Source organism: Anabrus simplex, chromosome 1 (assembly GCF_040414725.1).
Source record: "Anabrus simplex isolate iqAnaSimp1 chromosome 1, ASM4041472v1, whole genome shotgun sequence".
Lineage (NCBI taxonomy): Eukaryota > Metazoa > Arthropoda > Insecta > Orthoptera > Tettigoniidae > Anabrus > Anabrus simplex.
In genome coordinates, this window is record NC_090265.1 from 1,215,920,721 (window position 1) to 1,215,947,873 (window position 27,153).

Genomic DNA, 27,153 nt, shown 5'->3' on the forward strand with positions numbered 1-27,153 from the left:
GCTTTTATAATAATAATAATAATAATAATAATAATAATAATAATAATAATAATAATAATAATAATAATAATAATAATAATAATAATAATAATAATAATAATAATAATTTGCAGCATGAATCATATGAGACGAACAGGACACAGATTACGGAGTATAACAGGACAAGAAAATTATTCATTGACAAAGGAAATATACAGCAGTGTGCAATGTTTCCTGAATAAATACATTTTCACGATTAACTGAAGCTTTGGGACACGTAAATTTACCGAAAGAAAATACAATGTATGTGATTTGTACATATTTTTTCACTCTCATTAACATACATTTCAATATTTGTATGGCATTTATGACTATGAAAACAAATTAAACACACGAACTGAAACATATCAGTGGTGTATGGCCTACTCCTCCTTCATGGGACCTTTGAGCTCGTTTAGATAGTAGTGTGTCAATATTTGCTACTATCGTTTGGGTACAGGCAAGTCGCAAAACACATCTCAAGTTTTCATCGGTGAACCTATTTCTTTGCCTAGATTTACAAATCTTCATTACTGAAAACATATGTTCACATGAATAAGTTGATCCGAATATATTTGCAATATGATCATTAAAGGTGTACACTATGAAATCTCTCCGTGGAAAACGAACGTAAAATTCAGTCAAACTGTTTCTGTTTGCAAACCTTTCATTTGAGTAGCGCACTGTAAGTCAATCAGTTCTAGCTGCAGTTCTGGTCTAACAGTTTGCACGTCTAGCGAACACCTGCAGATACTTTTCTAACGCCTGAATATCGTGAAATCTACTCTTATAGTGACATTAAAACCTCTTTATATTCTTCTAATGTTTTTAAAAATGTGATTCCTTATTTTAATACATATTACACATTTTACTGTGTTATTTTCTTGAGTTATTAAATACTCTTCTTCCAAAGAAGTTTCGAAACGTGTTGACGTCAATGGCCTACGCTGTGCTGAAATCTCTTCCATAGTAAATGCAACATTAACCGACTAGAGTTGAACGTCGTGTGGTGTGAGGATAAAGACGGAAACACACTAGTGTCACCTCCCATAAGTTCACGCGTGTCCTGTCGCAATCTAACCTGTCCATTAAGATGCCGTATACCTTTGCGCCACTGGCCTGCAGTACGTACTACGTCATGGACTTCCCCTACTTCTTCCCCTACTTGCTCGCTAAGCTGCTCTCTTTTCTCGAGAGCGGGGAGCAAACTGGCTACAAAGGCATTTCGCTCTCGATTGACAACGCCTGTTATAGTACATTCTGGCATCCCACAGGGTAGTACCCTAGGTCCCCTTCTGTTGTACTATTTATTGACGATCGCATGAATACTATATCCTCCGTTTCTTGTGAAATTCTACTATTTGCAGATTACTGTAAAATATTCAAACAAATCGATTCTTTATCAGATGTAAACGCCTTACAAAGTGGGCTTAGCTCACTCTCTGAATGGTGCTCCCCATGGCGTCTTTAGCCTAATTCTACCAAGAGTTCTTCTCCTTCGATCATGCTTCGTAAATCCCCTATTCTTAGTAAATACTCACTTCTCGGTAACCCGTTCCCAAAATTCTAACAGAACAAAATGACTTAGGAGTGTTGTTTGACAGTAAATTGTTATTTGTCTCCCATATACAAAAGATAACCTCACGAGCAGTGTCACTTCTCGGTTTGTTGTATAGATTTTCTGACATCACCGATATCCTCGGCCTCCAAGCCTACTATGAATCTTCCATCCTACTGATTATTCAATTCTTGTCTCCCATTTGGTCTACCTCATCACCCACTAATCTGAATCACACTGACTGCGTGCAGTCATACTTCTGTGCCATTGTTAGAGCCAGAGTATCTGATTGTCGAAACTTGAGCAGTAATCAGATACTGGATAAGTTAAATCTTCGCCCGTTATCAAACCGCAGGAAAGTAGCCGATCTTAGATTCCTATATAATTTGCTTACCTCTTGCAACTCGGAAAACCAGGATTAATCTGCCCCTTCATATTCCGTATTCCCACCTCTCTCACGTTCAAAGAACTTTATTTATCTGCATACCAACACTCCTTATCTCTTTATCTTCTGACAGGAACTTGGGCGATTTTTTTTTCATGCCTCCTTTAATCGATTCTTCCTTGGCTTAACCTAGTTCCTTTTCTTCATATTCACTTTTCTCTCTTCTCATCGCAGTCCCCTCTTTTGTACATAATGTAATTGTTTTTTAATGTACAGGGAGGCCACAAAGTCCCGTTAACCCCCACCCCCCTCTTACAACCAATAGAAACCCCTAAACCTAGTTGAATAAGTTGTACACCAATTCTAAGAGAGGTTTTCTTGGGAATAAATGGCATTAAGAGTCCAAAGCATCAGTCTGTGCACCATCATTTTCATGGCAACAGATAATACGGCGCCAAGTTCTGTGAGACATTCTTCGGAACAATGCTGGTGTGATTTTAGTGAAAGCTTGTCTTACAGCATCCTTCAGTTCATCCGTGGTATTGTTTCGGTTTTGTGAAACGATACCCTTTATGAACCCCCATAGCGCATTATCACATGTGGTAAAGTCTGGGCCTCGTTGTGGCCAGGCAAGTGGAGCCGGCAGCACAGGAGAACCACGACCTATCCATCACAATGGAAGAACTTCATTAAGACATTCACGCACTACGATGGCAAAATGGGCAGGTGCCCCATCATACTGGAACCAACATGTCTCTTTAAGTCCGTGCTACTCCAAGAGAGGAACAAACCAGTCCTGCAACATGTTCAGGTAACTGTGCTGATTCACAGCACCGTCGAAAATCAACGGCCCAAAGAAGCGTCTGCTGTCCATATCATGACATGCGGTGGGTTATTTTCCAACTCTTGATAAAAGTGTGTATTTGTCTTGCTCCAGAAGACCACATTTCGTGCGCGAGAACTCTTGTAAATCGCACACTCATCGGAAAAGAGCACATTGCCTCGTTTTGGTGTTGTGTCGAACATATGAAGAAGTGCCGCACATACCTCCATTCTCCGGCCCATGTCAGCATCCGATAATTCCTGGACGGGCGGAGGCCGATATGGGCGGAAGCAAGTCTTTCTTCATGTGCTTCTGCATTGCCGACAGGGGTATTTGCAATTCCGCCGATCTTTTATGCGTCGACATCTTCGGCGACCTCTCCACTGACTCCTCGAGAAACTTATGGAGGGACTCCCACTTCTGTCCTTATCTTTCACACTTCCTGTGGCGAAGAGTTTCTTTTCCCATCGCAGAAGTGTTTGTTTTGGAGGAGGCTCTCGTTGAATTCGTGCTCGAAAGTCAGTACGAACGTGTGTTATTGTCTTCCCTGTATGCCCTCTCCCATGCACCCAACAACTTGCAATAATACGTTGTTCAATACTGTAACTGGATGTATCATTTAGTATCGTTTAGTTCACACAATCTGAAACAAAACGAACGTACATTAACATTTATAAGGGGGTAACGGGACTTTGTGGCCACACTGTTCTGTACCGCTACTTGTGTGTTATATCTGTATTTATCTTACTGAGCTAAGTTATAAGTTCTACTCTTCGTTTTTACGTTTAATCTTTAATTTCCCTCGTCTATTTTGCCTTTGTGTTTTGTTGTTAAATGTTGTGTGTCTACAGTTATTTTGTTAGTTCTTAATTTCTTCTTCTATTCAATCAATCAATCAATCAATCAATCAATCAATCAATCAATCAATCAATCAATCAATCAATCAATCAATCAATCAATCAATCAATCAATCAATCAATCAATCAATCAATCAATCAATCAATCAATCAATCAATCAATCAATCAATCAATCAATCAATCCTGATCTACATTTAGGGCAGTCACCTAGGTGGCAGACTCCCTATCTGTTGTTTTCCTAGCCTTTTTTAATGATTTCAAAGAAATTGGATATTTATTGAACATCTCCCTTGGTAAGTTGTTCCAATCCCTAACTCGCCATCCTATAAACGAATATTTGCCCCATCTTCCCATCCTCCACAAGTCCCCGTTTAGCATACCAGGTGAGATCGCCCGGATGAGGCACTGGAACTCCTCCTCAATTGTATCCTCGACCAAATATCTCACGCTCCGGGACACTGTCCTTGAGGTGATAGATGTGGAATCCCTCGTTGATTCCAGGGAAAAACCAACCCCGGAGGGTAACTGGTTTAAATAAATAATACTAGTAACTAAGTTGTCATTGAAATGTACGGCTTCTGTCTTAAAAAAGGACAAGAGATAACAGGTACTGTAACCGTCCAGGCTTCTCCAGCCCTACTAATTTAATATAATATCATTTTAAGCGATAACATTTGATATCAAGTTTATCCGCCATCGGCAATTATTCGTAATAACATATTTATTCTACGTCAAGCATTTGTAAATAAGGTTTTTGCAATCATATTGTATATATTATAACATCATTTATTATTTATTATTATATTATGAATGATAGGAATTTATTATATATTGGATTTGGTTAAAATGTTGAAATATAGTTGTTGTCATTTCATCTCATATTTGTATATACGGAAAAGGTTATTCTTGAGCGTGGAAAATTACATGACTCATGGGTTTAACTCATGAGCCAAGGCTAGTAAACAGCGACCCGCGTGCGAGGCTTGCAGGCTGGTCAGCTACATCATCGCCACGCCTACTGGACTTGTCAAGAAAGAAGAGAAGGGGAGTTGATAATTCGATCTTCGAATCAGATACTTCGTTGTATATGAGTTTTGAGATTGAACTGTTACCAAGAGTGGGGGTGAGCCCAGATATTTAGAGATTCTCACCACGAGAACGGAACCTAACTACAACTTCTGCTGTGATCCTAACTACTATTAGAACTTCTACTGTGAACAACTACTGTGAACGACGTTATTGATTTTGAGACGGTTTGTGCTCGCTTCCCGACATAGTTATTTTTGTACAGTGTGTTGTCGCTTCAATACAGTACTTAGCTGCGGTTAAGTTATCGGATCTGCGTGAGACGAAACAAGCTTACGGCTTATGTTATATTCAGTAAATCTTCTGGACGAAGAACTATGTTTCGTTCAAGTCTACGGAATTTCGTACAAGTCTGTACCGTATAAATAGTATAGCTCAGTTGGATTGAGATTTCTACTAATATGGAAAAATTCATATCTCTGAATTTTCTCCTCATACGATCAACGCTGATCAGTTTTTACAAGTATAGGGCCAATGTCTAATTTAAAGACTAGGCAATTAGGGAGCGCTAGTCCAGATAGCCCGTACCACATCAGAGAAGGAAGGAAGGAAGGTAGGAAGGAAGGAAGGAAGGAAGGAAGGAAGGAAGGAAGGAAGGAAGGAAGGATGTCCTTGGAGCCAATTCTACATCGAGAAGAAGAGAACGAGTAACCACGGAAACCAGATGACTTCAACGAAAGCTGCAATTGGTGAGCTTCAATTAGATAAAGCAAGCAATTAGTAAATTCAGTAAAGTAAATTCTAAATCCCTCCACGCTTTAAGGAACTTTTCCGATTCATCTCATTTTTTGTATAATAAGTTTGTATTTTATATTGCGTTAATTTTCTTTCTTAAGCGATACTTAATGGTTAATTATTTTAAATCCTACCCCTGTGAATTAAGTAAAAGTCTCTATGCTAGTAAATATAAATTTTGGTTTACAGTTTTGTTTAAAACTGGCAATTTGTGGGCAAGCCACAAATAGTTTATTTGATATTCATGTGTCCCAAGGCAATAACTTTCATCTCCCCAAGTGTCTTGATGAGGAGAGCGAACAGTTACAGTACTGCAATACTATATCGCTGGATTTCTTATTCTTAGAAAATGTCTGGTAAGTGATCTTAGAATACTTGGATTATGAATGAATGTTCTGTAGATGGTTATTCCCTACAATCATTAAAATGTTGTTTGATTCGATGCACAGGCCAGTTGGACAATTTGTACAGGTCAGGGGTATAGTGGTTTTATTATTTCATTGTTTTAAGAAGAAACCAAATGATGTGTCTTTCCCTCGTAAGACTAATCATAAAATACGCAGGAATAGACTTAACTCTTTTTTGAATTAATGATATCGATAAAAATAAAGGAAAGTTTCAAAAATGATGTTGAAATTTAAAAATTCCATATTCCCAGAAAACCTAACACACTAGAGACTGAGAGTTAGTACACAGGCAAAATGAGATGAAGAATAAATTTACCACAGCTTCAGGCTTCACAATGACCATCCCATGCGTCAGTGCTGAGATACGTTCAGCAACAAACGGAGAATGGACAACGCACTTCATGTTATATTACGCACGTCTTGCCTACATTAAAATACATATCATGCAAAGCAGATTACTCTAAGATTGTTTGTTTTTTCGTTATTTATCAAGAACCGTGTAAGATTTCGGCTTTGTCTGCTAGGTATATCAGGTCTACAAATTCTCTACCTTATGACATCGTACCGAACCTCTGACAAATGATCTGTGTTTCGAATTGTGACCCATGTTTGTGCTGGGTTACAAATGGAAACTCACTTACAATTCTACAAAAATCTGTTTGTCGTGTGGTTTGTAATAATAAGATTAACAATTAATTTAGAAATAAAATGGCACTATGTGAGGGAAATATGCAGATGGAAACTTGTGACGATCAGAACTACAGCTTTTTAATATAACTACTAGTGCGAGTGAACAGTCAGAAGATGCCAACTGGAAAAATGAAGAATATTTCTGAACGATTCTCATCTGAGTTATTTTCCTTTCCATGGAACCTGATAATTGTGGATTGCTTAATACCATTATATGTTACATAAACATCTTGTATTACGAATATAGCTATTTTGCCTACAACGGCTTATTATGTTTTCAAAGTCGTTTGAAACTATCTAAAACTGATGCTTAAATTTGTGGCTTACATCCTTCATTATCTGCCATACTGTAAATGTTATACTTTTCTTTCATTTACATGTAGCTTACTAAGTGACAGTCACGAAGAGTACCTTATCGGTCATAAAACGTACAAGAGTGAATACTGTAATTATATTGAACAAGTAGTAGTTAAAAAGTGCCACGAACTGAGACCGACCTACTTTCCTGTAGAAACTTTTCACATATTCCGTTCGTAAAATAATACTTAGGTTGGGGCTATAATGAGCTCAAGGATTACACTGCAGCACATTTGTATTGATCCTGTGGCCATATTCTTCAGCTCATAAAGTAAAATACACACCACATACAAGTTACGGTATTGTTTAAATCAATTTCAGCACATCAGACTATTGTAAGTACATATTTTCAAACATTTCGTGAATAAATAGGTTAAATTATCTTAGTATTTACATAGTTCGGTGTTATAAATTACGTAAGGTTTATGTGAAATGCAAAATTAATCATATTGTGGTTCTAGGTAGACGATATGAGTTCATATTTTTTCTCCAGTTATTATATTCAATATATTTTTACAGAGGTATTATGATTTTTGAAGTTTCAGTGAATTGGTATTATACTAACACCTAAGCCTCAAAAGTGTATTAAAAATAACGACCGAAATTAAAATAGCATCAATATTCGTATTGTATACTTATCCAGGAATTAGGTTAAGGCAGTAGCTGACAAAAGCACAAGGAAAGTAGGAGGGTACCAACAATTTACGGCAAGCAGAAATAGGTACCAACATACTTGAGCGAGTGTGGGATTAGGTAATGCAGCGCGGAAGGAGTTTAAGAGACTGGAGATTGTTATCAGTGGGTTACTGATTTACGAGGGATACTGAATGGAAGCTGATCGTGGATTTAAATGATACTGTTGAGGGGTTATGTGAGAAAATGCGAATGAAATTTGTATATTCTAATGGATCTGCACTCAGATGGCCATCATTTCATTCGTTCGTTTATTTATTTATTTATTTATTTATTTATTTATTTATTTATTTATTTATTTACCGAGCTCGATAGCTGCAGTCGCTTAAGTGTGGCCATTATCCAGTATTCGGGAGATAGTAGGTTCGAACCGCACTGTCGGCAGCCCTGAAAATGGTTTTCCGTGGTTTCCCACTTTCACACCAGGCAAATGCTGGGGCTGTAGCTTAATTAAGGCCACGGTCGCTTCCTTCCCACTCATAGCCCTTTCCTGTCCCACCGTCGCCATAACACCTATCTGTGTCGGTGCGACGTAAAGCAATTAGCAAAAAAATTATTTATTTATTTATTTATTTATTTATTTATTTATTTATTTATTTATTTATTTATCATATCTATGGTATCTATGGAAGACCAGGGGAAAAGGACAGGCACCGCCGCACGTAGTTCCCCCTGACCTTGAACCGCAGTGGTTCGTATAAATTAGGAGGATTGTTTAGACGGATTATAGGGAGAAAGATATAAGGACACGGGGTTGACTAGGGAGCGATTATGATAGTACTGAGAGCTAGAAGTTACATGAGGATAACGTAAATTTGTTAGTGATAAACTGCAGAAGGATTATAAACAAAGGAGTAGAATTAAATAATTTTTTTATATATATGTGTGTGTGTGTGTGTGCCAGATATTGTAATAGGAGATGAATCATGAATAAGAAGTTTAAGTCACTAGTAAGGGTCCAGTTAGGGTATGGTTCTAATGTTTGGGGCCCACACAAGGACTACTTGATACGGGAGTTAGAAAAGATTCAACGGAAAGCAGCATGATTTTGTTCTGGATGATTTCCGAAAACAATAGCAGCTTCTTTCAAAAAATATGAGTGTCTGTCTGTGATGGATCATCAGCCTAGAGGCTGGTTGGATACCCAAATAATACCACCAAATCTTGTGCATTTACGGGGAAATCGCCAACAACAGCGGTGTTGGTATAATAACGCGTACTAGAAAAGACGTGGAGTGACGTAGTTTGCCATTTCCATTGTTTCCTCACTAGGCCATAATGTAGTATTGCAACACAACTGAATGTATGGTTAGCGTTCTTCAGAACATCTAGACGCACTAGTCTTGCTCCGAATGTCATTACATAGCATCCATCACATCAATGACATTAGTAGACGAATAAGTTTGAGTGGCGTCTTTAAAAGTAGGAAAGATCAGAATATGAAGATAAGGTTGGAATTCAAGAGGACAGTGTGCCACAAATCCTGTCGCAAGACCAACGGGATGATTGCATGACGATTTGTGGTGATCTCATCAGTAGTGCTGACGATGATCCGACGTTTCTCAACCAGATAATAACTGGAGACGAAACATGGTGTTTCTTTTCAGCGGTGCTTCCAACTGTTACCAACGTTCGCAAACGTGCATAACGGCCAACGGCGACTATTTTGAGGTTGGATGCGGTGCTGTTTTAGTGGTTAACGGCCAACGGCGACTATTTTGATGGTGGATGTGGTTATGTGTCGGTGTACGCCGTGTAATGCGGCATCGTGTGCAACACACAGAGTCGTGTGGATGCCTAACCGCCAGGCGTCAAGTCTCAGAACTTAATGACTGTACTACGTATACAAAATCGCACGTACCTTAAGTATTTCAAACTTTTACACTATAACTTCCAGTAGATTGAGAGGACCGGTTACTAACTATTACCGTAGCATTGTAAATACAGATTTTTCATATACAAATTCACACATACCTTAAATAATTCAGATGCCTTAATACTACAAATTACAGTGGGTTGAGCGTTGCATTAAAATATGACACTATCACATGCAAATTACACCTAATTTAAAGAATGCTCGAGGCTATTCTTGGAGCATCTTACATACTTTTATAATGCTGCATATTATTATAATTTCGGTCGTTATTTTTTTTTGCTACCTGCTTTACGTCGCACCGACACAGATAGGTCTTATGGTGACGATAGTCGTTACTTTCAATACACTTCTGAGGCTTAGGTGTTAGTATAATTAATTGAACCTTGAAGTTCATAATGACTCTGCGTTGTAATACAAGTGTTCATGAAACGGTATATTACCTCCGGATTTCGGTACTGTACATCTGACAATAAGCTGGACTAACGCATGCCACGTACTCGAGATACTGGTGCATAACCTCAATCACTGCGGTACGATTTATATCTTACGACTACGGAAGACAGAGTGCAAAGACGAAACGTTGGAGAAACTTACGTGAAGGATTCTTCGCAAATCAATGTAGGTTCATCAACACGAAAAATTATGAAGTCATGTCATTGGATTTCGATGTCTTAACATGGGTTTGAGGACTTTATTCTTAGGAGAATACAGCTCTGATATAATGTTAAATTATATAAGCATCACAAAGTGCAGTGCCGATTAAGTTGCATATCATTTATTGTGTTAATCAAATGAAATAAATTACTAGCAAGTCATTACATACACTATCTGATCAAAAGTAACCGGACACAAATGCACGCTAGTGAAGAACAAAATATGACGCATCGTACAGCGTAAAAGAAGGTAGAGAGGTTTGTATTGTTTATTGCGACTACGGAACAGTAACAAGGATAGGTCGGGTGAGCTTACTGACTTTCAGCGTGGGGAAATCATTGGTTGCCACATAAGGGGCATTTCTAACCTTACGAATGTATCCAGACTGAGTGTCAGTGATGTAACTGTAAAGTGGAATTATGAAGATAGAACCACAGCAAAACCTTGATGTGTTCGGACGCATTTAAGAAAAATATGGTTCCACGGTCGAGCAGCTGCATATAAACCAAATATTTCCCCTCTCAAAAAAACGCGCCACCTGGCGCGGTGTGGAGAGCAACTCCACTGGACACTGGAGCAGTGGAGACATGTAATTTGGATTGATGAATCATGTTATAATTTGTGGCAGTCTGATGGGAGGATTTAGGTATGCAAAATGCCCACGGAACCTATCTGAATGTTCATTACCAACTGTGAAATTGGGAGGAGGTGTATTTATTCTGTAAGGATGTTTCTCATGACATGGACTCGACCCTCTAGAAAACGTAGAAGGATATTAATAGTTCTGAATGCTTTCTCACTGCCTAGCGTGGAAAATCAGTTCAGTGATGACCATTGTTTACACCAGTGGTTCCCAACCTGGGGGAGATCGCCCCCAAGTGGCCGATTTGGGTTATCAGGGGGGCAATAAATAAGTGGGGAGCGATTTGGGGGCGATGCGTATTCAAAGGGGGGAAAGTTGAAATAGTATATACTGTACAGTAGAAGTTGCCGGGCAGCACGAGTCACTGGCTATTCTCAGTCGGCCATTTCACTGCATTCACCCCTCTCCACAGTTCCCACCTGTTGTTGCTCAATGCGGCCGACTAGTGACTCATCCCCCTCCCCCTCCTGCCATCACAACACACTTGCCATTGATCTACATTCGTCTTCAGTCTTAACTAGCCTTTCTGTGACTCACCATCAGTTTTTGTGCGTTTGTTTTGAAGTGTAGAATTTCGTGCACAATGGATTCAAAAAGGAAGTGTCATCAATACTCAATTGAGTATTTAAAATTCGGTTTTATCGCGTCACTGCAAAATGTGCACTTTCCACATTGTCTTTTGTGCGATAAAACATTTACTAGTAATGAATCCATAAAGCTTTCGGGAATGAAAGATCATTTATCCAGAGTGATAAAGTGATAAAGTGAGTAAAGAACTTAGTTATTTTCAATACCTCGAAGCTAAAAGCTGATAAACGGCCTAATGTGAGTGAATTATTTGAAAAACGAGCAAGGTGTCTTTATTGACCGCTAAATGTGGTAAAAATCACACAATTGGCGAAACTCTTGTTTTACCGGCTACCAAAGAATGGTTGAAATCATGCTAGGCGAGGATCCTAGTAATAAGTCAATCGGTTCCTTTGAGCAATAATACTGGTTCCAGGTGAATTGACGAAATAACCACGGACGTTGAATCCAAACTCGCAAATTTGTTGAAAAAAGTACATTTTCATTGCAGATTGATGAATCAACTGTAATTGGTAACAAAGCAATTGTATTTAATTATCTTACGTAAGGTTTATCAATGAACAAATGGAACTTACCGATGAAATGTTATTTGCTAGAACTTTGATCACTGATACGAAGGGATAGTCGATTCTTGAAGTGGTGCAAGATTATTTTGAGGAAAAAGAGATTCCCGTAACAAACGTGAGCGCTTGCGGAACAGACGGTGCTCCTGCCATGTCAAGTCGCCATGCTTGGTTTCTAGCCCACCTTAAGAAAGAAGTGCCAGAGGTCATCACTATTCACTGTGTGATTCCTCAGTGACCGTCTGTTCCGACAACTTTGCCATGAAAAAACGAGGAATTCGAACGCTTGCTTCTACATACGGCCGTCAGGTGGTTTTCCAAAGGAAACTTGCGTGCTTTACAGATATTTTTGAAAAATGAACGAAGTCAGTATGAGGCTTCAAGGAAACAAGATAAACCTTATCAAGGCCAAAGGAATTATTTCATCATTCATCGCCAAGTTTGATATTCACAAGGTAAATATTGGCCGTAAAGAGCTGATTCAGTTTCCGACCCTTAGAAGGTGTTCAGTGTCAGATAACGAGATAACTGAACTTTCAGAGGACAAAATCCTAATTTTTACTGATCACCTTGACCAGTTAAAAACTGACATGGAATCAAGATTTGAAGATATGCCCAAGTTACAAATTCTGGATTGGATTCTAGATCCATTCTCGTTTGAAGCTTTGGATAAGCTTGATAACTCTTTTCAGGCGGAGTTTCTAGATCTGAAGTGTGAGGCGAAAATCATTTTCAAGCAGAGTGGTTACGAGTTAGCCTGGATGAAGCTTATGGACACTTATCCATATGTGGGGAAAAACTGAAGCACTTCTCATCTCGTTCCCGTCAACATTCTTAGTTGAAAAGGGATTTAGTTCTGTTGTCCAGATCCTCACAAAACAAAGAAATAAGTCGGAAATTTGCCTCAAAGGAGACTTGCGCCTGAACTTGACGAACATAAAGACGGATATTCAAGCTTGAACTGAAATCCGCCAAGCTCAAGGCAGTCATTGAAAAGGTAAAATAAAACAATAACATTGTTTTCAAACTTTAATTTACTTTTTCAAATTTAACTGTCAACGTTCTCAATTTTTCCAGATTCCAATTTAAAAATGGAAACATGTACCCCTGTTTTTTTAAATGTTAGTCAATGATCTTAGTTAATTATTTCACTTCTTTGTTCTTAAAAAATATGTAAAAATGCACATTTAAATTTTCTCTAGTTTATTTAAGAGTGGCCGGATAAAACTGCTTTGGTTGTTTTTATATATGGTAGTAAAATTGTTTAAAATTGTAAAACTGATTTATTATTTACACTTTACTTCAAATTAAAATTAGGCATAAGCAATGAAAATGAAAAGGGGGCGATAGTTGTTAGTCAACCTCCATAAAGGGGAGATGGGCCACAAAAGGTTGCGAACCACTGGTTTACACCAACATGATAACGCTCCGAGTCATAAAGCGGGCTCAGTATGCCAGTGGTTGAAGGATAATTATATTCTTCAACTGAACTGGCCTACCCATAGTCGCGATCTAAGCCCAATACAACATCTGCGGGATGAGTTAGAACGACAACTTGGTTCCAGACCCCACTGCCAAACATCAACACGTTCTTTGGCTCTGACTCTTCGGGATGAATGGGATACCATTCTTATGGAAGCACTCCAACAACTGGTGGAAAATCTCCCCAACAGAGTCAGAACTGATAAAAGGAAAATGCGTACTAAAATCCTATTAATGGTGACTACCGGTACTAGAGAATACTTTACCGGGAAACCCTGTCTTTAGTTAAAGTACATGTCCGGATACCTGTAATCAGATAGCGTATATCCAAACATTCTCTTCATAGGGTTTCTGTTAAAGATAAAATAATACTAGCTATAATCCTTATTAAATTATATATATCTTCCATATATTTAAGCATCCGACCTCACAAGTGCAAGAGAGCTATTAGCTATGTCAAGTGATTATTGTGCTTCATTTATAAAGTACTTATCATCGTGTACTTTCAACTGTGGTACTTGTTTATGTTTTGTAGAGAAAATGGAAAAAATGGCAAGTAAAATTACACAAGGACCAACCAACCAACCAACCAACCAACCAACCAACCAACCAACCAACCAACCAACCAACCAACCAACCAACCAACCAACCAACCAACCAACCAACCAACCAATCAACCAATTAATCAATCAATCAATCAATCAATCAATCAATCAATCAATCAATCAATCAATCAATCAATCAATCAATCAATCTGAAACTGGAGTGGCCCACCCACATACCCGATCTAAGTCCAATAGAATACCTGCGTGATTAGTTAGAATGGCAACTTCGTTCCTGACCCCACTGTCCAACACCAACACGTTCCCTGGCTACAGCTCTTCGGGAGGAATGGGATGCCATTCCCTAGGAAACAATCTTTACTTAAATGATTTCAAAGAGCTAGGAAATTTATCGAACATTTCCTTTAGGCAAATTATGCCAAACCCTTACTCCTTGTCCTACGAATGAATATTTTCCCACATTTGTCCTGTTGAATTCTAACTTTATCATCATATTCCCATCCCAAAGTTTGCAATATTTTCCTAACACTACTCTTGCCCGAAATTGCCCAGAAAAAATCGTGCTGCTTTCCTTTTTTATCTTTTCCAGATATGTAATCAAATTTTGCTGGTGTTGGTCCCGTACACCGGCACCATACTGTACCTGGGGTCTTACCAAATAACTCCATGCCCTCTCCTTTCCATCCTTATTAAAACTTCTAAATGTCATCATAACCATATAGTGATATCTGTAACCTTTATTTCAGCTAAATAATTAAAACTAAGAGGACTTTTAATCTTAGTGAAACTTAGTTGAATTTCTTCGAAATTTAGCCACCCATTCAAGCTCTGGTTCATGGTGTGGGTTTTTTAATGCTATTTGTTCGGGGCGTCGACCTTGAAAGGTCTTTTACACCTACTGGCAATATATGTTATGAACCTGCGTGTATTTGGTAATTGCGGAAGTGTAAAGTGTCGAAAGGAACGTTGAGGACGACACAAACACCCAGTCTCCAGGCCAGGGATATTAATTATTTACAATTAAAATCCCCTGACCCAGCCGGGAATCGAACCCGCGGGCGCCGGGTGACAGGCGGACGCGTTGCTCTCTATACAGCGGGGCCGGACGTAGTGTGGGTTACTGTAGTCACTTCCTAATTCGTGAACCACGAGCAACGGCTGAGTGGGCGACAAAATGGTCCTGAGTGTCTGTATACCAGTTGCTACAGAATGGGAGTGGGCATCTCGGAGATATTCTGAGTCATGGCCCTCCTTGTGCTCAGGCGGCTAGGACTATTCAATCCTCCGGTGGTCTCTAACCTGTTAGAGGAGAGATCCTCACTTGGACTATGTGTAAGTAGGGTTTCTTCCTGCTTCATGAATTTACCGGTTTCAGATCATTTTAAGCAAGCCTCGGACCTATGGCAGTAACGGAGTGCCACTCCCATTTGACAGGCGAGGTAATCTTGGAAACAACCTGGCGAACGAAATGGAATTCGATGGGAAGCTATCCATATAAATGGGGCTTACGGAAGAAAAAAATAGAACTGGCTGAGTCAGCAAAGAGGCTGCATCTGGATGTGCTAGGAGTAAGTGATATTCGGGTAAGGGGAGATAACGAGGAATAGATAGGAGATTATAAAGTGCACACGACGGGTGTTAAAAAGGGAAGGGCAGTGTGTGGGGTAGGGATTTCCATCAGGAATACCATTGTACGCAACATAGTTTCTGTTAGGCACGTAAATGAGTGACTGATGTGGATAGATATGGCAGTTGGAGGAATTAGGAGGAGAACTGTCTCAGTGTTTTCACCATGTGAGGGTGCAGATGAGGAAGAAGTTGACAAGTTTTATGAAGCATTGAGTGACATCGCAGTCAGGGTCTACAGCAAGAATAGGATAGTGCTAATTGGCGATGCCATTGTGAGACTTGGAAACAGAACTGAAGGATACGAAAGGATGATTGGTTAATGTGGGGAAGATATGGAAGCTAATAGGAATGAGAAGCGTTTGCTAGACTTCTGTGCTAGTATGGGCTTAGCAGTTACGAATACATTCTTCAAGCATAATGCTATTCACCGCTACATATGGGAGGGTGGGAGAACCTGATCCACAATAGACTATATCATAACCGACCGCGAAATCAGGAAGTCTGTTAAGAGTGTATGGGTTTTCCGGAGATTTTGCGATAATACAGACCACTATCTGATCTGTAGTGAACTAATCATCTCTAGGCCAGACTGCTTACTACATTTCCACCTAACACAATCCCTCCCTGCCATTTTATACCTTTCAGCAGATGATCCATGTAAACTGCAAACAACAAGAGTGAAAAATTAAAGCCTTGTCTAACCCCTGTAAGTACCCTGAAGCAAGAACTCATTCTACCATCAATTCTCACTGAAACCCAATTGTCAACATAAATGACTTTGATTGATTTTAATAATCTACCATTCGAAGACTAAATTGATGTCAGTAGGGAAGAAATTCAACAGAACTGAATGTCATATTGGTGATACAAAGCTGGAACAGGTAGATAATTTCAAGTATTTAATATGTGTGTTCTCCCAGGTTGGTGGTATAGTAAGTGAGATTGAATCAAGGTGTAGTAAAGCTAATACAGTGAGCTCGCAGTTGAGATCAACAGTATTCTGTAAGATGAAAGTTAGCTCCCGGACGAAACTATCTTTACATCGGTCTGAAAACAGACCAACGTTGCTTTACGGGAGCGAAAGCTGGGTACACTCCGGATATCTTATTCGTATGTTAGAAGTAACTGACATGAATGTAGCGAGGATGATTTCTGGTACAAACAGGTGGGAACAATGGCAGGAGGTTTCTTGGAACGAGGAGATAAGTCTAAGTTAGGTACGAAACCGATCGATGAAGCTGAACGCATGAACCGGCCTCGGTGGTGGGTCATGTGAGGCGAATTGAAAAGGATAGGATACCTAGGAGAATATTGGACTCTTTTATGGAGGGTAAGAGAAGTAGAGGGAGACCAAGACGACGATGGCTAGACTCAGTTTCTAACGATTTGAAGATATGAGGGATAGAATTAAATGAAGTCACAGCACTAGTAGCAAACAGAGGATTATGGCGACGTTTAATAAATTCACAGAAGCTTGCAGACTGAACGATGAAAGGCATAACGGTCTATAATGATGATGTATGTATTCACGTTCTGGAGCATTCATTCACTATTGGGTTGACGGACGAGTCAGCCAGGTCATAATTAAAACCTTAGGCAAGGCTACGTAAAGAATGTAAGTAAAGGTACATGCGTACAATTTTAGAGCTTTACGTTACACATACGAAGAGATCTAAAGGTTTACATTGAATTTTGGAGGTAGAGACATGACTTACACTTCCGAAAACCTTACGTCGGTCATCAGGGACTAAATAACGATTGCAGTATTGCAAAACTAATAGTGGTTCCACTGAGTTTATGCGCCCACTAAAATACTAAAATCGGGCCGATAACCTTCGATGTTAGGCCCCTTAAAACAACAAGCAAAATACGAAAATCACGAATCGTGATCTTGCTACGGGTACGTTTCATCCACTAATGGCATATCATCCACTTTTTATGTCCACTGATATTGTGTCCACTTGTCTCTAGTCCACAATAATATTTCCTCCACGTGCGAACATCCAGCACAGGACAGTACGGCCATTTTTCCAGTCCACCCATGTCCTCCACTCGAATTTCACACGTTTTCTTCTATCCCTGTTCTTCTTCATTTTTACTTCATAATAACAGTAACAATATAAACAACAATAGGCCTCTACATTCTTGTAATTTACTAGGAGATACGGCAAAAACCTCGAAGCAATTCGTGAAAAGTTGGGATAATAAAATCGAAATAACTATATAGATATATTTCTCCGAGTTCACAGCTAATAATGCTATTTGCTTTACGTCCCACTTCGGAGACGCTGAGGTGCCGGAATTTAGTCCCTTTTAGAAATTTGTATTAATTTGACATTCAAACATTTTACAACACATAATTGATTTTTATCTCCGTATGTAATTGAACCAGGACCTTGCCAATACTTTAATAAATTAGGCTTTCAAATATACATATTATTGTTTGAAATATATTGTGTATTTGAAGGTGGCGAGTGTCAAGGAATCCAAGTACCAATCATTCATATTTCTGTTTTTTTTAATAAGTGGGTTATGTGAACCATCACGAGTGTCCTGTGAATGGATCTAACTCTAACTCAAGCTTTTGTAGTATATTAATTACGCCACCAAATAGGTGCGTTATATGTAAAGAAGTTATGATGTGCAAGGAATCTGACAGTAAGGTTCAACTTAGCGGCATACTCGTGTTCAGTAATAAATAGTGTGCCTTTTTCTTCCGAAAACTAACGTAATTTATGAGTATGGTATAGTTTAAATACAAACCACGGCCTAATGTGGGTAGATGGAGGGATGGTTTAAAAGGAAATTCTAGCAACTGTCACAATGGAAACACATTCAAACTAACAACACACTACAAAAACAAGTATAAATCCTTATTTCGGAGTTTTCAAAATAAAATAATGAATCACCTCTTGGCAACTGTATGCCTTTCTTTGATTGACTGCATTTCGAGATACGGTTAAGTACTAAGTGTCTGAAAATGGATTTTTTCTTCAATTTGTTTTACGTCGCTCCGACACAGATAGGTCTTATGGCGACGATGGGATAGGAAATGCCTAGGAGTGGATGAAAGCAGATTTGGCGTTAATTAAGGTACAGCCCAAGCATTTACCTGGTGTGAAAATGGGAAAGCACGGAAAACCATCTTCAGGGCTGCCGACAGTGGGGTTCGAACAAAATGGAATATACTTAAACAGTACTAAGTTATTTATTATAGTCCACCTGCAAATTCAAGATATTCAAAAATAATTACTTGCATTCAGTAGAAAATACTTACTTGGATAATGTCAGAAAAATAACAAAACTGGATGCGATGAAGAAGAAAGTTATTGAAACAATCTAAATCAGAGCACTTATGAGAAACTTCCGAAAAAAGTGTTGGTATTTCATCAGAACACTTTTGTCATCCAGCGCATGTGTCTGATCATTACTGGCACTTGTGGCTCATATTAAGTCTTCACTGATGGTACTTGAACCCCTATAAGTGTAGTTTACTACCCCACATTCACATATATTTTATAAAACACGACTTTTAATATTAAACTCATATGTTTAATACACTGAAGTACAGTATGTGTTTTAGTATTTATCACGTATCAGTATGTTCAAAACTTATTTCAAAAACATACTTTTCCCTTCGTGAATTTTATTCTAATGCTTAGATCCGTTGACGCTGACACTCTTCAATGTTTGTCTGACTACAGAATTAAAAACTGGACGAAAATAAAGTTCTATAAATAAATTTCAGTAGTCGTTACATGATTAGTACTCGAACAATTCTTTAGAATCTAAAAGCAACATAATCCTCCTTAAATGAAATGGACGTACTTCCGAGTTCATTTACAAAAGGCCCTTGGTCTCTGTTTTGGAATGAATCGTATGCTTCACCATTCATAGCATAGTTGTGGTATCTTGATGATACCAAGTTAATGAGATACGGGTTAACTCTCCTTGGCCATGCGTAGAGAAACGGAGAATCTCGTCTTGGTCAAAGGCATAACTTGTGCTACCTAAGACGTTACGTGGATCCTTATTACGAACTCCTGCATAATTAATGACTCGGATTAGAGTGCTACTAGAGAAGGGTGCGTTATTGTGGCGTGATATTAGAAGACGAACACTCAACGTGTATATTGTATGAGAAAATGATGACCTAGCTTGAGTTCATAGAGTTATATATTTTGATCCATTAACAAAGGCAGCGACTTAATCCAACTTTGAATATAGTACTAAGGTTTCAAGTAGTAAAGTTGTTATCGAATAGTATAAACTAAGATGATTTTAAGCTATTTTGGTCAAGAATATATTAACCAAATAATGAACGTGGCATTCATAACTTACTTGTCAAATATCAACAGGCTGGTGCCTTTACAATATTTCGCTTCTTCTCGCGTATTTGAGCACAATAAATTCAGCCGTACCGGGCGAGTTGGCCGTGCGGTTAGGGGCACGTTACTGTTGACTGTTAGCTTGCATCCGGCAGATAGTGGGTTCGAATCCCACTGTCGGCAGCTCTGAAGATAGTTTTTGCGTGGTTTCCCATTTTCACACCAGTCAATTTCTGGGGCTGTAACTTAATTAAGGCCACGGACGCTTCCTTCCAACTCCTAGTCCTTTCCTGTCCCATCGTCGCCATAAGACCTGTCAGTGTCGGTGCGACGTAAAGCCACTAGCAAAATTCAGTCGTCGTACTCTCATTTACTTTAAGGTCCATTCAAAATGAAAATTTGACGTAAATTTTGAATCCTATGATCAGGTTATTCAAAGGAACCAATCAGAATGACCTACAGTAGCACCCAAATGTCAACCATTAACATGGAAGATCGCAGACTCCAAGATTTCGCCATTCCATCTATGTTGTTACGACAAAACAGTCTGTTTTATCGACATACTGTAGTTTAATTCAATATGACATAATTAGCACACACACACAATTATATTCAGCCATGAATGGCAATACTCACTAACTGCTGTTTATTTGCAAGTCCCTCACAGCAGAACTCAAGATGGGCAGGCTTTACCCGAAACAGGCTACAAAACTCATTGCCAGGCTTCACCTTTCGCTTTCCCTCCAGCTCCACTCAGTCGCCTACCTCAACCGCTGCATGCAGACAGCTTTAAACACAGGACTGCTGACCATCACAACATACAACTGCTCCTTGACTCGACTCCAGAGAAAGTCCGCCACTCACATAGTGAATTGACGAGGTCACTCCACACAGTGAAATAGTCATCACTGGAAACTACTCTCTGGTCACATTACGACAACAACTCAACAGTGCTAACCAGCACTACAGTATTCCTCACAACAACGACAGTTGACACTGCTCCAATTCTACTCACGCCAGCTGTTCTACATATTGATCCTAAGAAAGAGAGGTGCTGCATACAGGGAAATCAAGGAAATATTTGGAGAAAGAAAAACCAGGCGTATAAGTATTAAGACAAGGAAGAAAGGTGACAGAAACATAATCAAACAGTTGTATCAATGCAAAGAAGCAGAGGATTTATGGTACCGGATCAAGAAGAGGCTGTTGATGCTGATGAAATGGGAGACCCAATTTAGAGGGCGTTGAGACCTAAAAAGGAATAAGGCACCTGGAATTGACGACATACCCTCAGACTTACTGACTATCTTAGGAGAAACCAGCATGGCAAGGTTATACCAGTAGTGTGCAAGGTGTATTATACAGAAGAATTTCTATCCGATTTTAGGCAGAATATTATTATACGTATTCCCAAGAAATCAGGTGCTGACAAGTGTGGAAACTACCACACCATTAGCTTAGTATCTCACGCCTGCGAAATTTTAACATATATTATTTACAGGGGAGTGGAAATATAAGTTGAAGCTGAAGTGGAAGAAGATCAGTTTGGCTTCAGATGAAATGTTGGAACACGTGAAGAAAACCTAACTGTATGTCTGATCTTAGTGGACCGAATTAAGAATTACAAGTCCGCGTACATGGCGTTTGTAGATCTAAAAAGGGCATTCGATAAAGTTGATTGGACCAAGCTATTTGAGATTCTGAAGGTGAAGGGGATCAGATTCCGAGAAAGAAGAATTGTCCGCAATCTGTACAAAAATCAGTCTGCAGCCATAAGAATCGATGGCTTTGAAACAGAAGCAGCTAACCTGGGAGGAGTGAGGTAATGCTGAAGGCCCCCCCCCCCCCACCATCATTTTCAATGTTTATATAGAATATGCAGTGAAGGAAAAAGAGAAAATTGGAGAACCAGAAGAAATAAAACCTTTAAATTTGCCGATTATATTGTTATCTTCTCTGAGCCTGCAGGACATCTGGAGAAATTCACGAATGCACAGAGTCTTGGGGAAGGAGTACAAGATCAGAATGAATAAATCCAAAACAAAAGTAATGGAGTGCAGGCGGATGAAGTCAGGTGATGCAGGATATATCAGATTAGGAAATGAAGTCTTAAAGGAAGTAGATTAATATAGTTACTTGGGTAGTAAAATAACTAACGATGGCAGAAGTAAAGAGGACATAAAATGCAGACTAGCACAAGCAAATAAAGCCTTTTTCAAGAAAAATTTGCTTACTTGGAGCATTAATTTAGGAAGACATTCGTTTGGAGATTGACATTGTATGGAAGTGAAACATGACGAAAACTAGCTCAGAGAGAAAGAGAGGCTTTTGAAATGTGGTGCTACAGAAGAATACTGAAGGTGAGATTGATAGAACGAATCACGAATGAAGAGGTACTGAATCGAATTGGTGAAAGGAGATTTTGTCTAAATTTGATGAGAAGAAGAGATAGAATGATAGGACATATTTTAAGACACCCAGCATATGTTCAGTTGCTTTTTGAATGAATTGCAGACGATAGGAACGGTGGAGCTAGACCACGGTGTGAATATGACAAAAAGGAAAAGAGCATTTGTAGGGTGCAGCAGTTATGTAGAAATGAAAAGGTAAATACAGGATTAGGTGGCATGGAGAGCTGCATCGAACCAGTCTATGGACTGATGACTCACAAAACACAACAACAAAAATAATATTTTTAATTACGTGCCGCATACAATTTGGGGCTACATTTTCCATTAAAACTTAAACTATTATTTTCCAGACTGGCTGTAATCATTCTTCCACAAATTTCGTTCGACATTTTTTATGTTAATATGGTAATTATAAACAAGAAAAGACAGTATTTATGACATCGTGCCCACACAGTGTGAATCCATGTTGCGAGCTGACATGTCACAGATATAAGACACCGTCGCAAAGTTTGTATCAATAAGCAAACTGTCTAACAATTACCAAAGAAAGGAAACTTGCCTCAAGTAGTACAAGGTTATCGATAACCGATACTGAAAGATGTGAAAAGAGACAGAATGTAGGAATGAGGGAGTGATTTGCGCAGTTAGTTCACAACCACAATCGAGAGGAATATAGCATGGTATGGATTCATTTCGAGTGAGGAATATTACGAACAAGAAACTTAAAAACGATTTTCCACATACATGGTAGGCAAGATGCATACGATGTTGTTGTTGTTGTTGTTGTTGTTGTTGTTGTTGTTGTTGTTGTTGTTGTTGTTGTTGTTTGGGGATATCAATCTCTAGAGTGTTTCGATGCAGCTGTCCATAGCATTCAGTCCCTTCGCATGCTGTAGAAATATCAGATTCTATATTTTCTCCAATCACTACGTCATATGATAAATAAAAGTAAGTTTAGTTCTCGGGTAGTAGTAAATTAGTTGAATTGTGTAACTTTCATCATATACCTAGAATGATTAAGCTCTTTTTCTCACTTAATGTAGTTTATAATCTTATTTAACAATGTATATCAATAATTTAATTAAATATATCAGTATCTACCAATTATAAGTAAACATAGCGTGTAGTAATTACAGCACTTAATTTTGAATTAGCATTGCAAGAAGAAGTTACATTTTATTGAATATCTTTATTATTATAAATTTACTTTTGTATTTCTTAACGTTATTGCACTGAGGTCAATACTTTTCAAATCTGTATTATGAAAGCTATTCCTGTGTGTGTGTGTGTGTGTGTGTGTGTGTGTGTGTGTGTGTGTGTGTGTGTGTGTGTGTGTGTGTGTGTGTGTGTGTGTGTGTGTGTGTGCATTCACATTTTTTCTTAAACATTAGTGTTATTCCTAATTCTTAAAATTTAAGTTTTTCAGTTTCATAGTTTTAATAAGTACAGTGGGGACTTCGAGGGCCCTGGGACCGCTACGGTAGCTGTGAAGGCCCTTCAGGAACTCTGAAAAGTAGTGGCAAAAGGGGCTCTGGTTAAGACGCAGCAGGTCGTTATGCTACTTAGGTTCCAAAATGGGTAAAATATAAATATGTAAATAAATTCAATGTTAATTTTAATCTTATACCAGTTGTATAGTATTATTAGACGTAATTTCACATACCGTACTGTATATGAGTTGGCTATGTTTGTAAGATACTATAAGTAGAATTTTGTAAACAATATAAATTTATTGAGGATGATGTGTGTGTTTAATAGAAAAAATTATTAGCGTAAATTGTATAATATTGTATTCTAGGAAAATTTTCTTCGTCTCCTGTTAATTTAAAATTTAGTGCTTGACAATAATGTATTTTAGTGTACCATTTGCCACCGAGGTAGACACCTCATTTGCAAATAAATAGATTTTGATTTGATTTGATTTGAAGTAATAATATAATAGATTTATGGGCCACGGATAATAAAGGCTTTTATCTATCTGTCAATCTATTCAAATTTTGGTCTGGATATCCACCATGTTTCAATCAATCTACCTCCTCTTCAGATCAAATTTATCCCAACAATGATCCTATCACCTACCTACGTCTGTATTCATTCAATTGTAATTTGATCTATCTGACTTCTTTAAATATTTTTCGCTATGTCTCACTGAAAAGCTCCTTCTCAGCTTCTACCTGCGCTAGATATTTTCTATGTTGCACATTCAAACAACGTAACGCTTTCACACAAACAATTTCAAAAACATCACTGAAATACCTAACTATGTTATGGTATGAAAACCACTTCTCTTAGGAAAAATTCCTTCTTGGTTTATCTAGTCTAAGTTTTGTGTTCAACTTAGTTCTGTTACTGGTTATTCTGCTATTCAAGTAACTGTACGGTATACTTCCCTCTGAATTTAAAAAATACACTTCCCGAGGAAGTCAAATTATTTCCTTGTTTCGTATTTATAAAAGATAGTAAAATGACGTCATTAAGAGAATTCCTTATTCATTAGTTAAATTTGTACTGGTTTCAAGAATCAGCTATACAAGTTTATACTGGGTGAAATTAACAAATGAAGCCAAAGTATTTTGTGACGTACCTAATTCTGTACATTCTACAACGTATATTTTCAATATGAATACACTTATTTCTTTGCGCTTGATATTACTTACCTGTAGAATGTCCGACTCGTTGTCCGAACGGTCAGCGTAGTGGCTTTTGGTTCAGAGGGTCCCGGGTTCGATTCCCGGCCGGGTCGGGGATTTTAACCTTAATTGGTTAATTCCAATGGCACGGGGGCTGGGTGTATGTGTTGTCTTAATCATCATTTCATCCTCATCACGACGCGAAGGTCGCCTACGGGAGTCAACTCGAAAGACCTGCACCTGGCGAGCCGAACATGTCTTCGGACACTCCCGGCACTAAAAGCCATACGCCATTTCATTTCATTACCTGTAGAATCCCGTTGGCGGATAACATTTTACCGTCAGAATGTTGGCCGGCAGGGTAAAAAAGGTGGAGGTATACAAATTATAATCATTAGAATGTGTGCCGTCCGCCTCTGTGGTGTAGTGGTTAGTGTGATTAGCTGCCACCCCTGGAGATCCGGATTCGATTCCCGACTCTGCCACTAAATTTGAAAAGTGGTACAAGAGCTGGAACGGGATCCACTCAGCCTCGGGTGGTTAACTGAGTAGAGGTGGGAATCGAAACCATACTGGAAGTGTTTTTCCCGTGGTTTCCCACTTCTCCTCCAAGCAAATGCCGGGATGGTACCTAACTTAAGGCCACGGCAGCTTCCTTCTCTCTTACTTGTCTATCCCTTCCAATCATCCCATACCCCACCAAAGCCCCTGTTTAGCATAGCAGGTGAGGCCGCCTGGGGAAGGTACCGGTCTTCCTCCCTAGCTGTATCCCCAGACCCAATGTCTCACGCTCCATGACACTGCCCTTGAGGTGGAAGAGGTGGGATCCCTCGCTGAGTCCGAGGGAAAAGCCAATCCTGGAGGGTAAGCAGATTAAGAAAAAGAAGAATGTGTGCCAACAGCCTGGCTTCAATTCTAAACCTCTTCTCTCTGTTCATATGGAATGGGAGCACATAACATTGCTAATGGTGATTCGAACGTTGGATAGGGACGTTAAGTTTTGATAATCTCTTGATGCTATTCGACAGGAATAGGCTATGTAGCAGCACAGGGTTTCACCCTCTCCCTTCCTGCTTTCATAAATCACGTCATTCATTTAGTCTAATTAACTCTTCTAACGTGGATGACGTTACGAAGAGTGTTCGGCCTTAAAAACTCGCTACGAAGATTCATCTTACTTTATACCAGGTCTCATCCTGCCTTCTTTTCATTACAACTTAAGATGAATTTCTACAAGCGATATTTTAACTAATGATGGCGTAGTTTTCATATGCAAGAGTAACGTGTTAATAGGCATGACAACATTATTTTTTAAATAGTATGGCATTCCTCTCGTATTGTAGGAGCGTACGTACGTTTCCTTTATATATTTCCATTTATTTCAATGTTTCTTTGCGAGTAAGTTTTCATTAACCAAGTTCCATAATACTCCTTCCTTTCTACCTAGCAATACAGTACTATCTTCTGCATCTGTAATAATTCATTCTACTACTAATTTTCCTATCTGTCTAATATCAATCGGTGCTCGGGCTTTAAAATCTACGTAGTACTGGTAAATACTTCCTCAACGTAAAAGACCACTACTTCTTTTCCCTGATCATTTCAATTTATTGGGGTTGGCACTGGATGTGAATCTGGCCCATTTGTACGACCAAATGCCCTTCATATCATCAACCCTATGTGGATGGATGTATTTACTATTGAGTGTTTCAGTGGTTGTTGTTAGATCTGAATATTATATGTAGATGAGAAAAACGTGTTAAGCCAAACACAAAACACCCACTTCATGAACCAGAGGAAGTAACCATTCGTGATATGACCACTACGCTGACCTTTCATCCAAGAAGCGGGATCAACGCAAAATACTACAAGAGAAAGAGTTTCACTATCGGCAGCCCTGAAAATGGTTTTCCGTGGTTTCCCATTTTCACACCAGGCAAATGCTAGGGCTGTACCTTAATTAAGGCCACGGCCGTTTCCTTCCCACTCCTAGGCCTTTCCTGTCCCATCGTCGCCGTAAGACCTATCTGTGTCGGTGCGACGTAAAGCAACTAGCAAAAAAAAAAAAAAAAAAAAAAAAGAAAAAGAGTTTAATAACCTTGTTCCCTCAATATTTCAATATTTCGCGATTCTATCTGATCAGCAAAAAATCACTGCTGTGTCTCTATATGAGGAC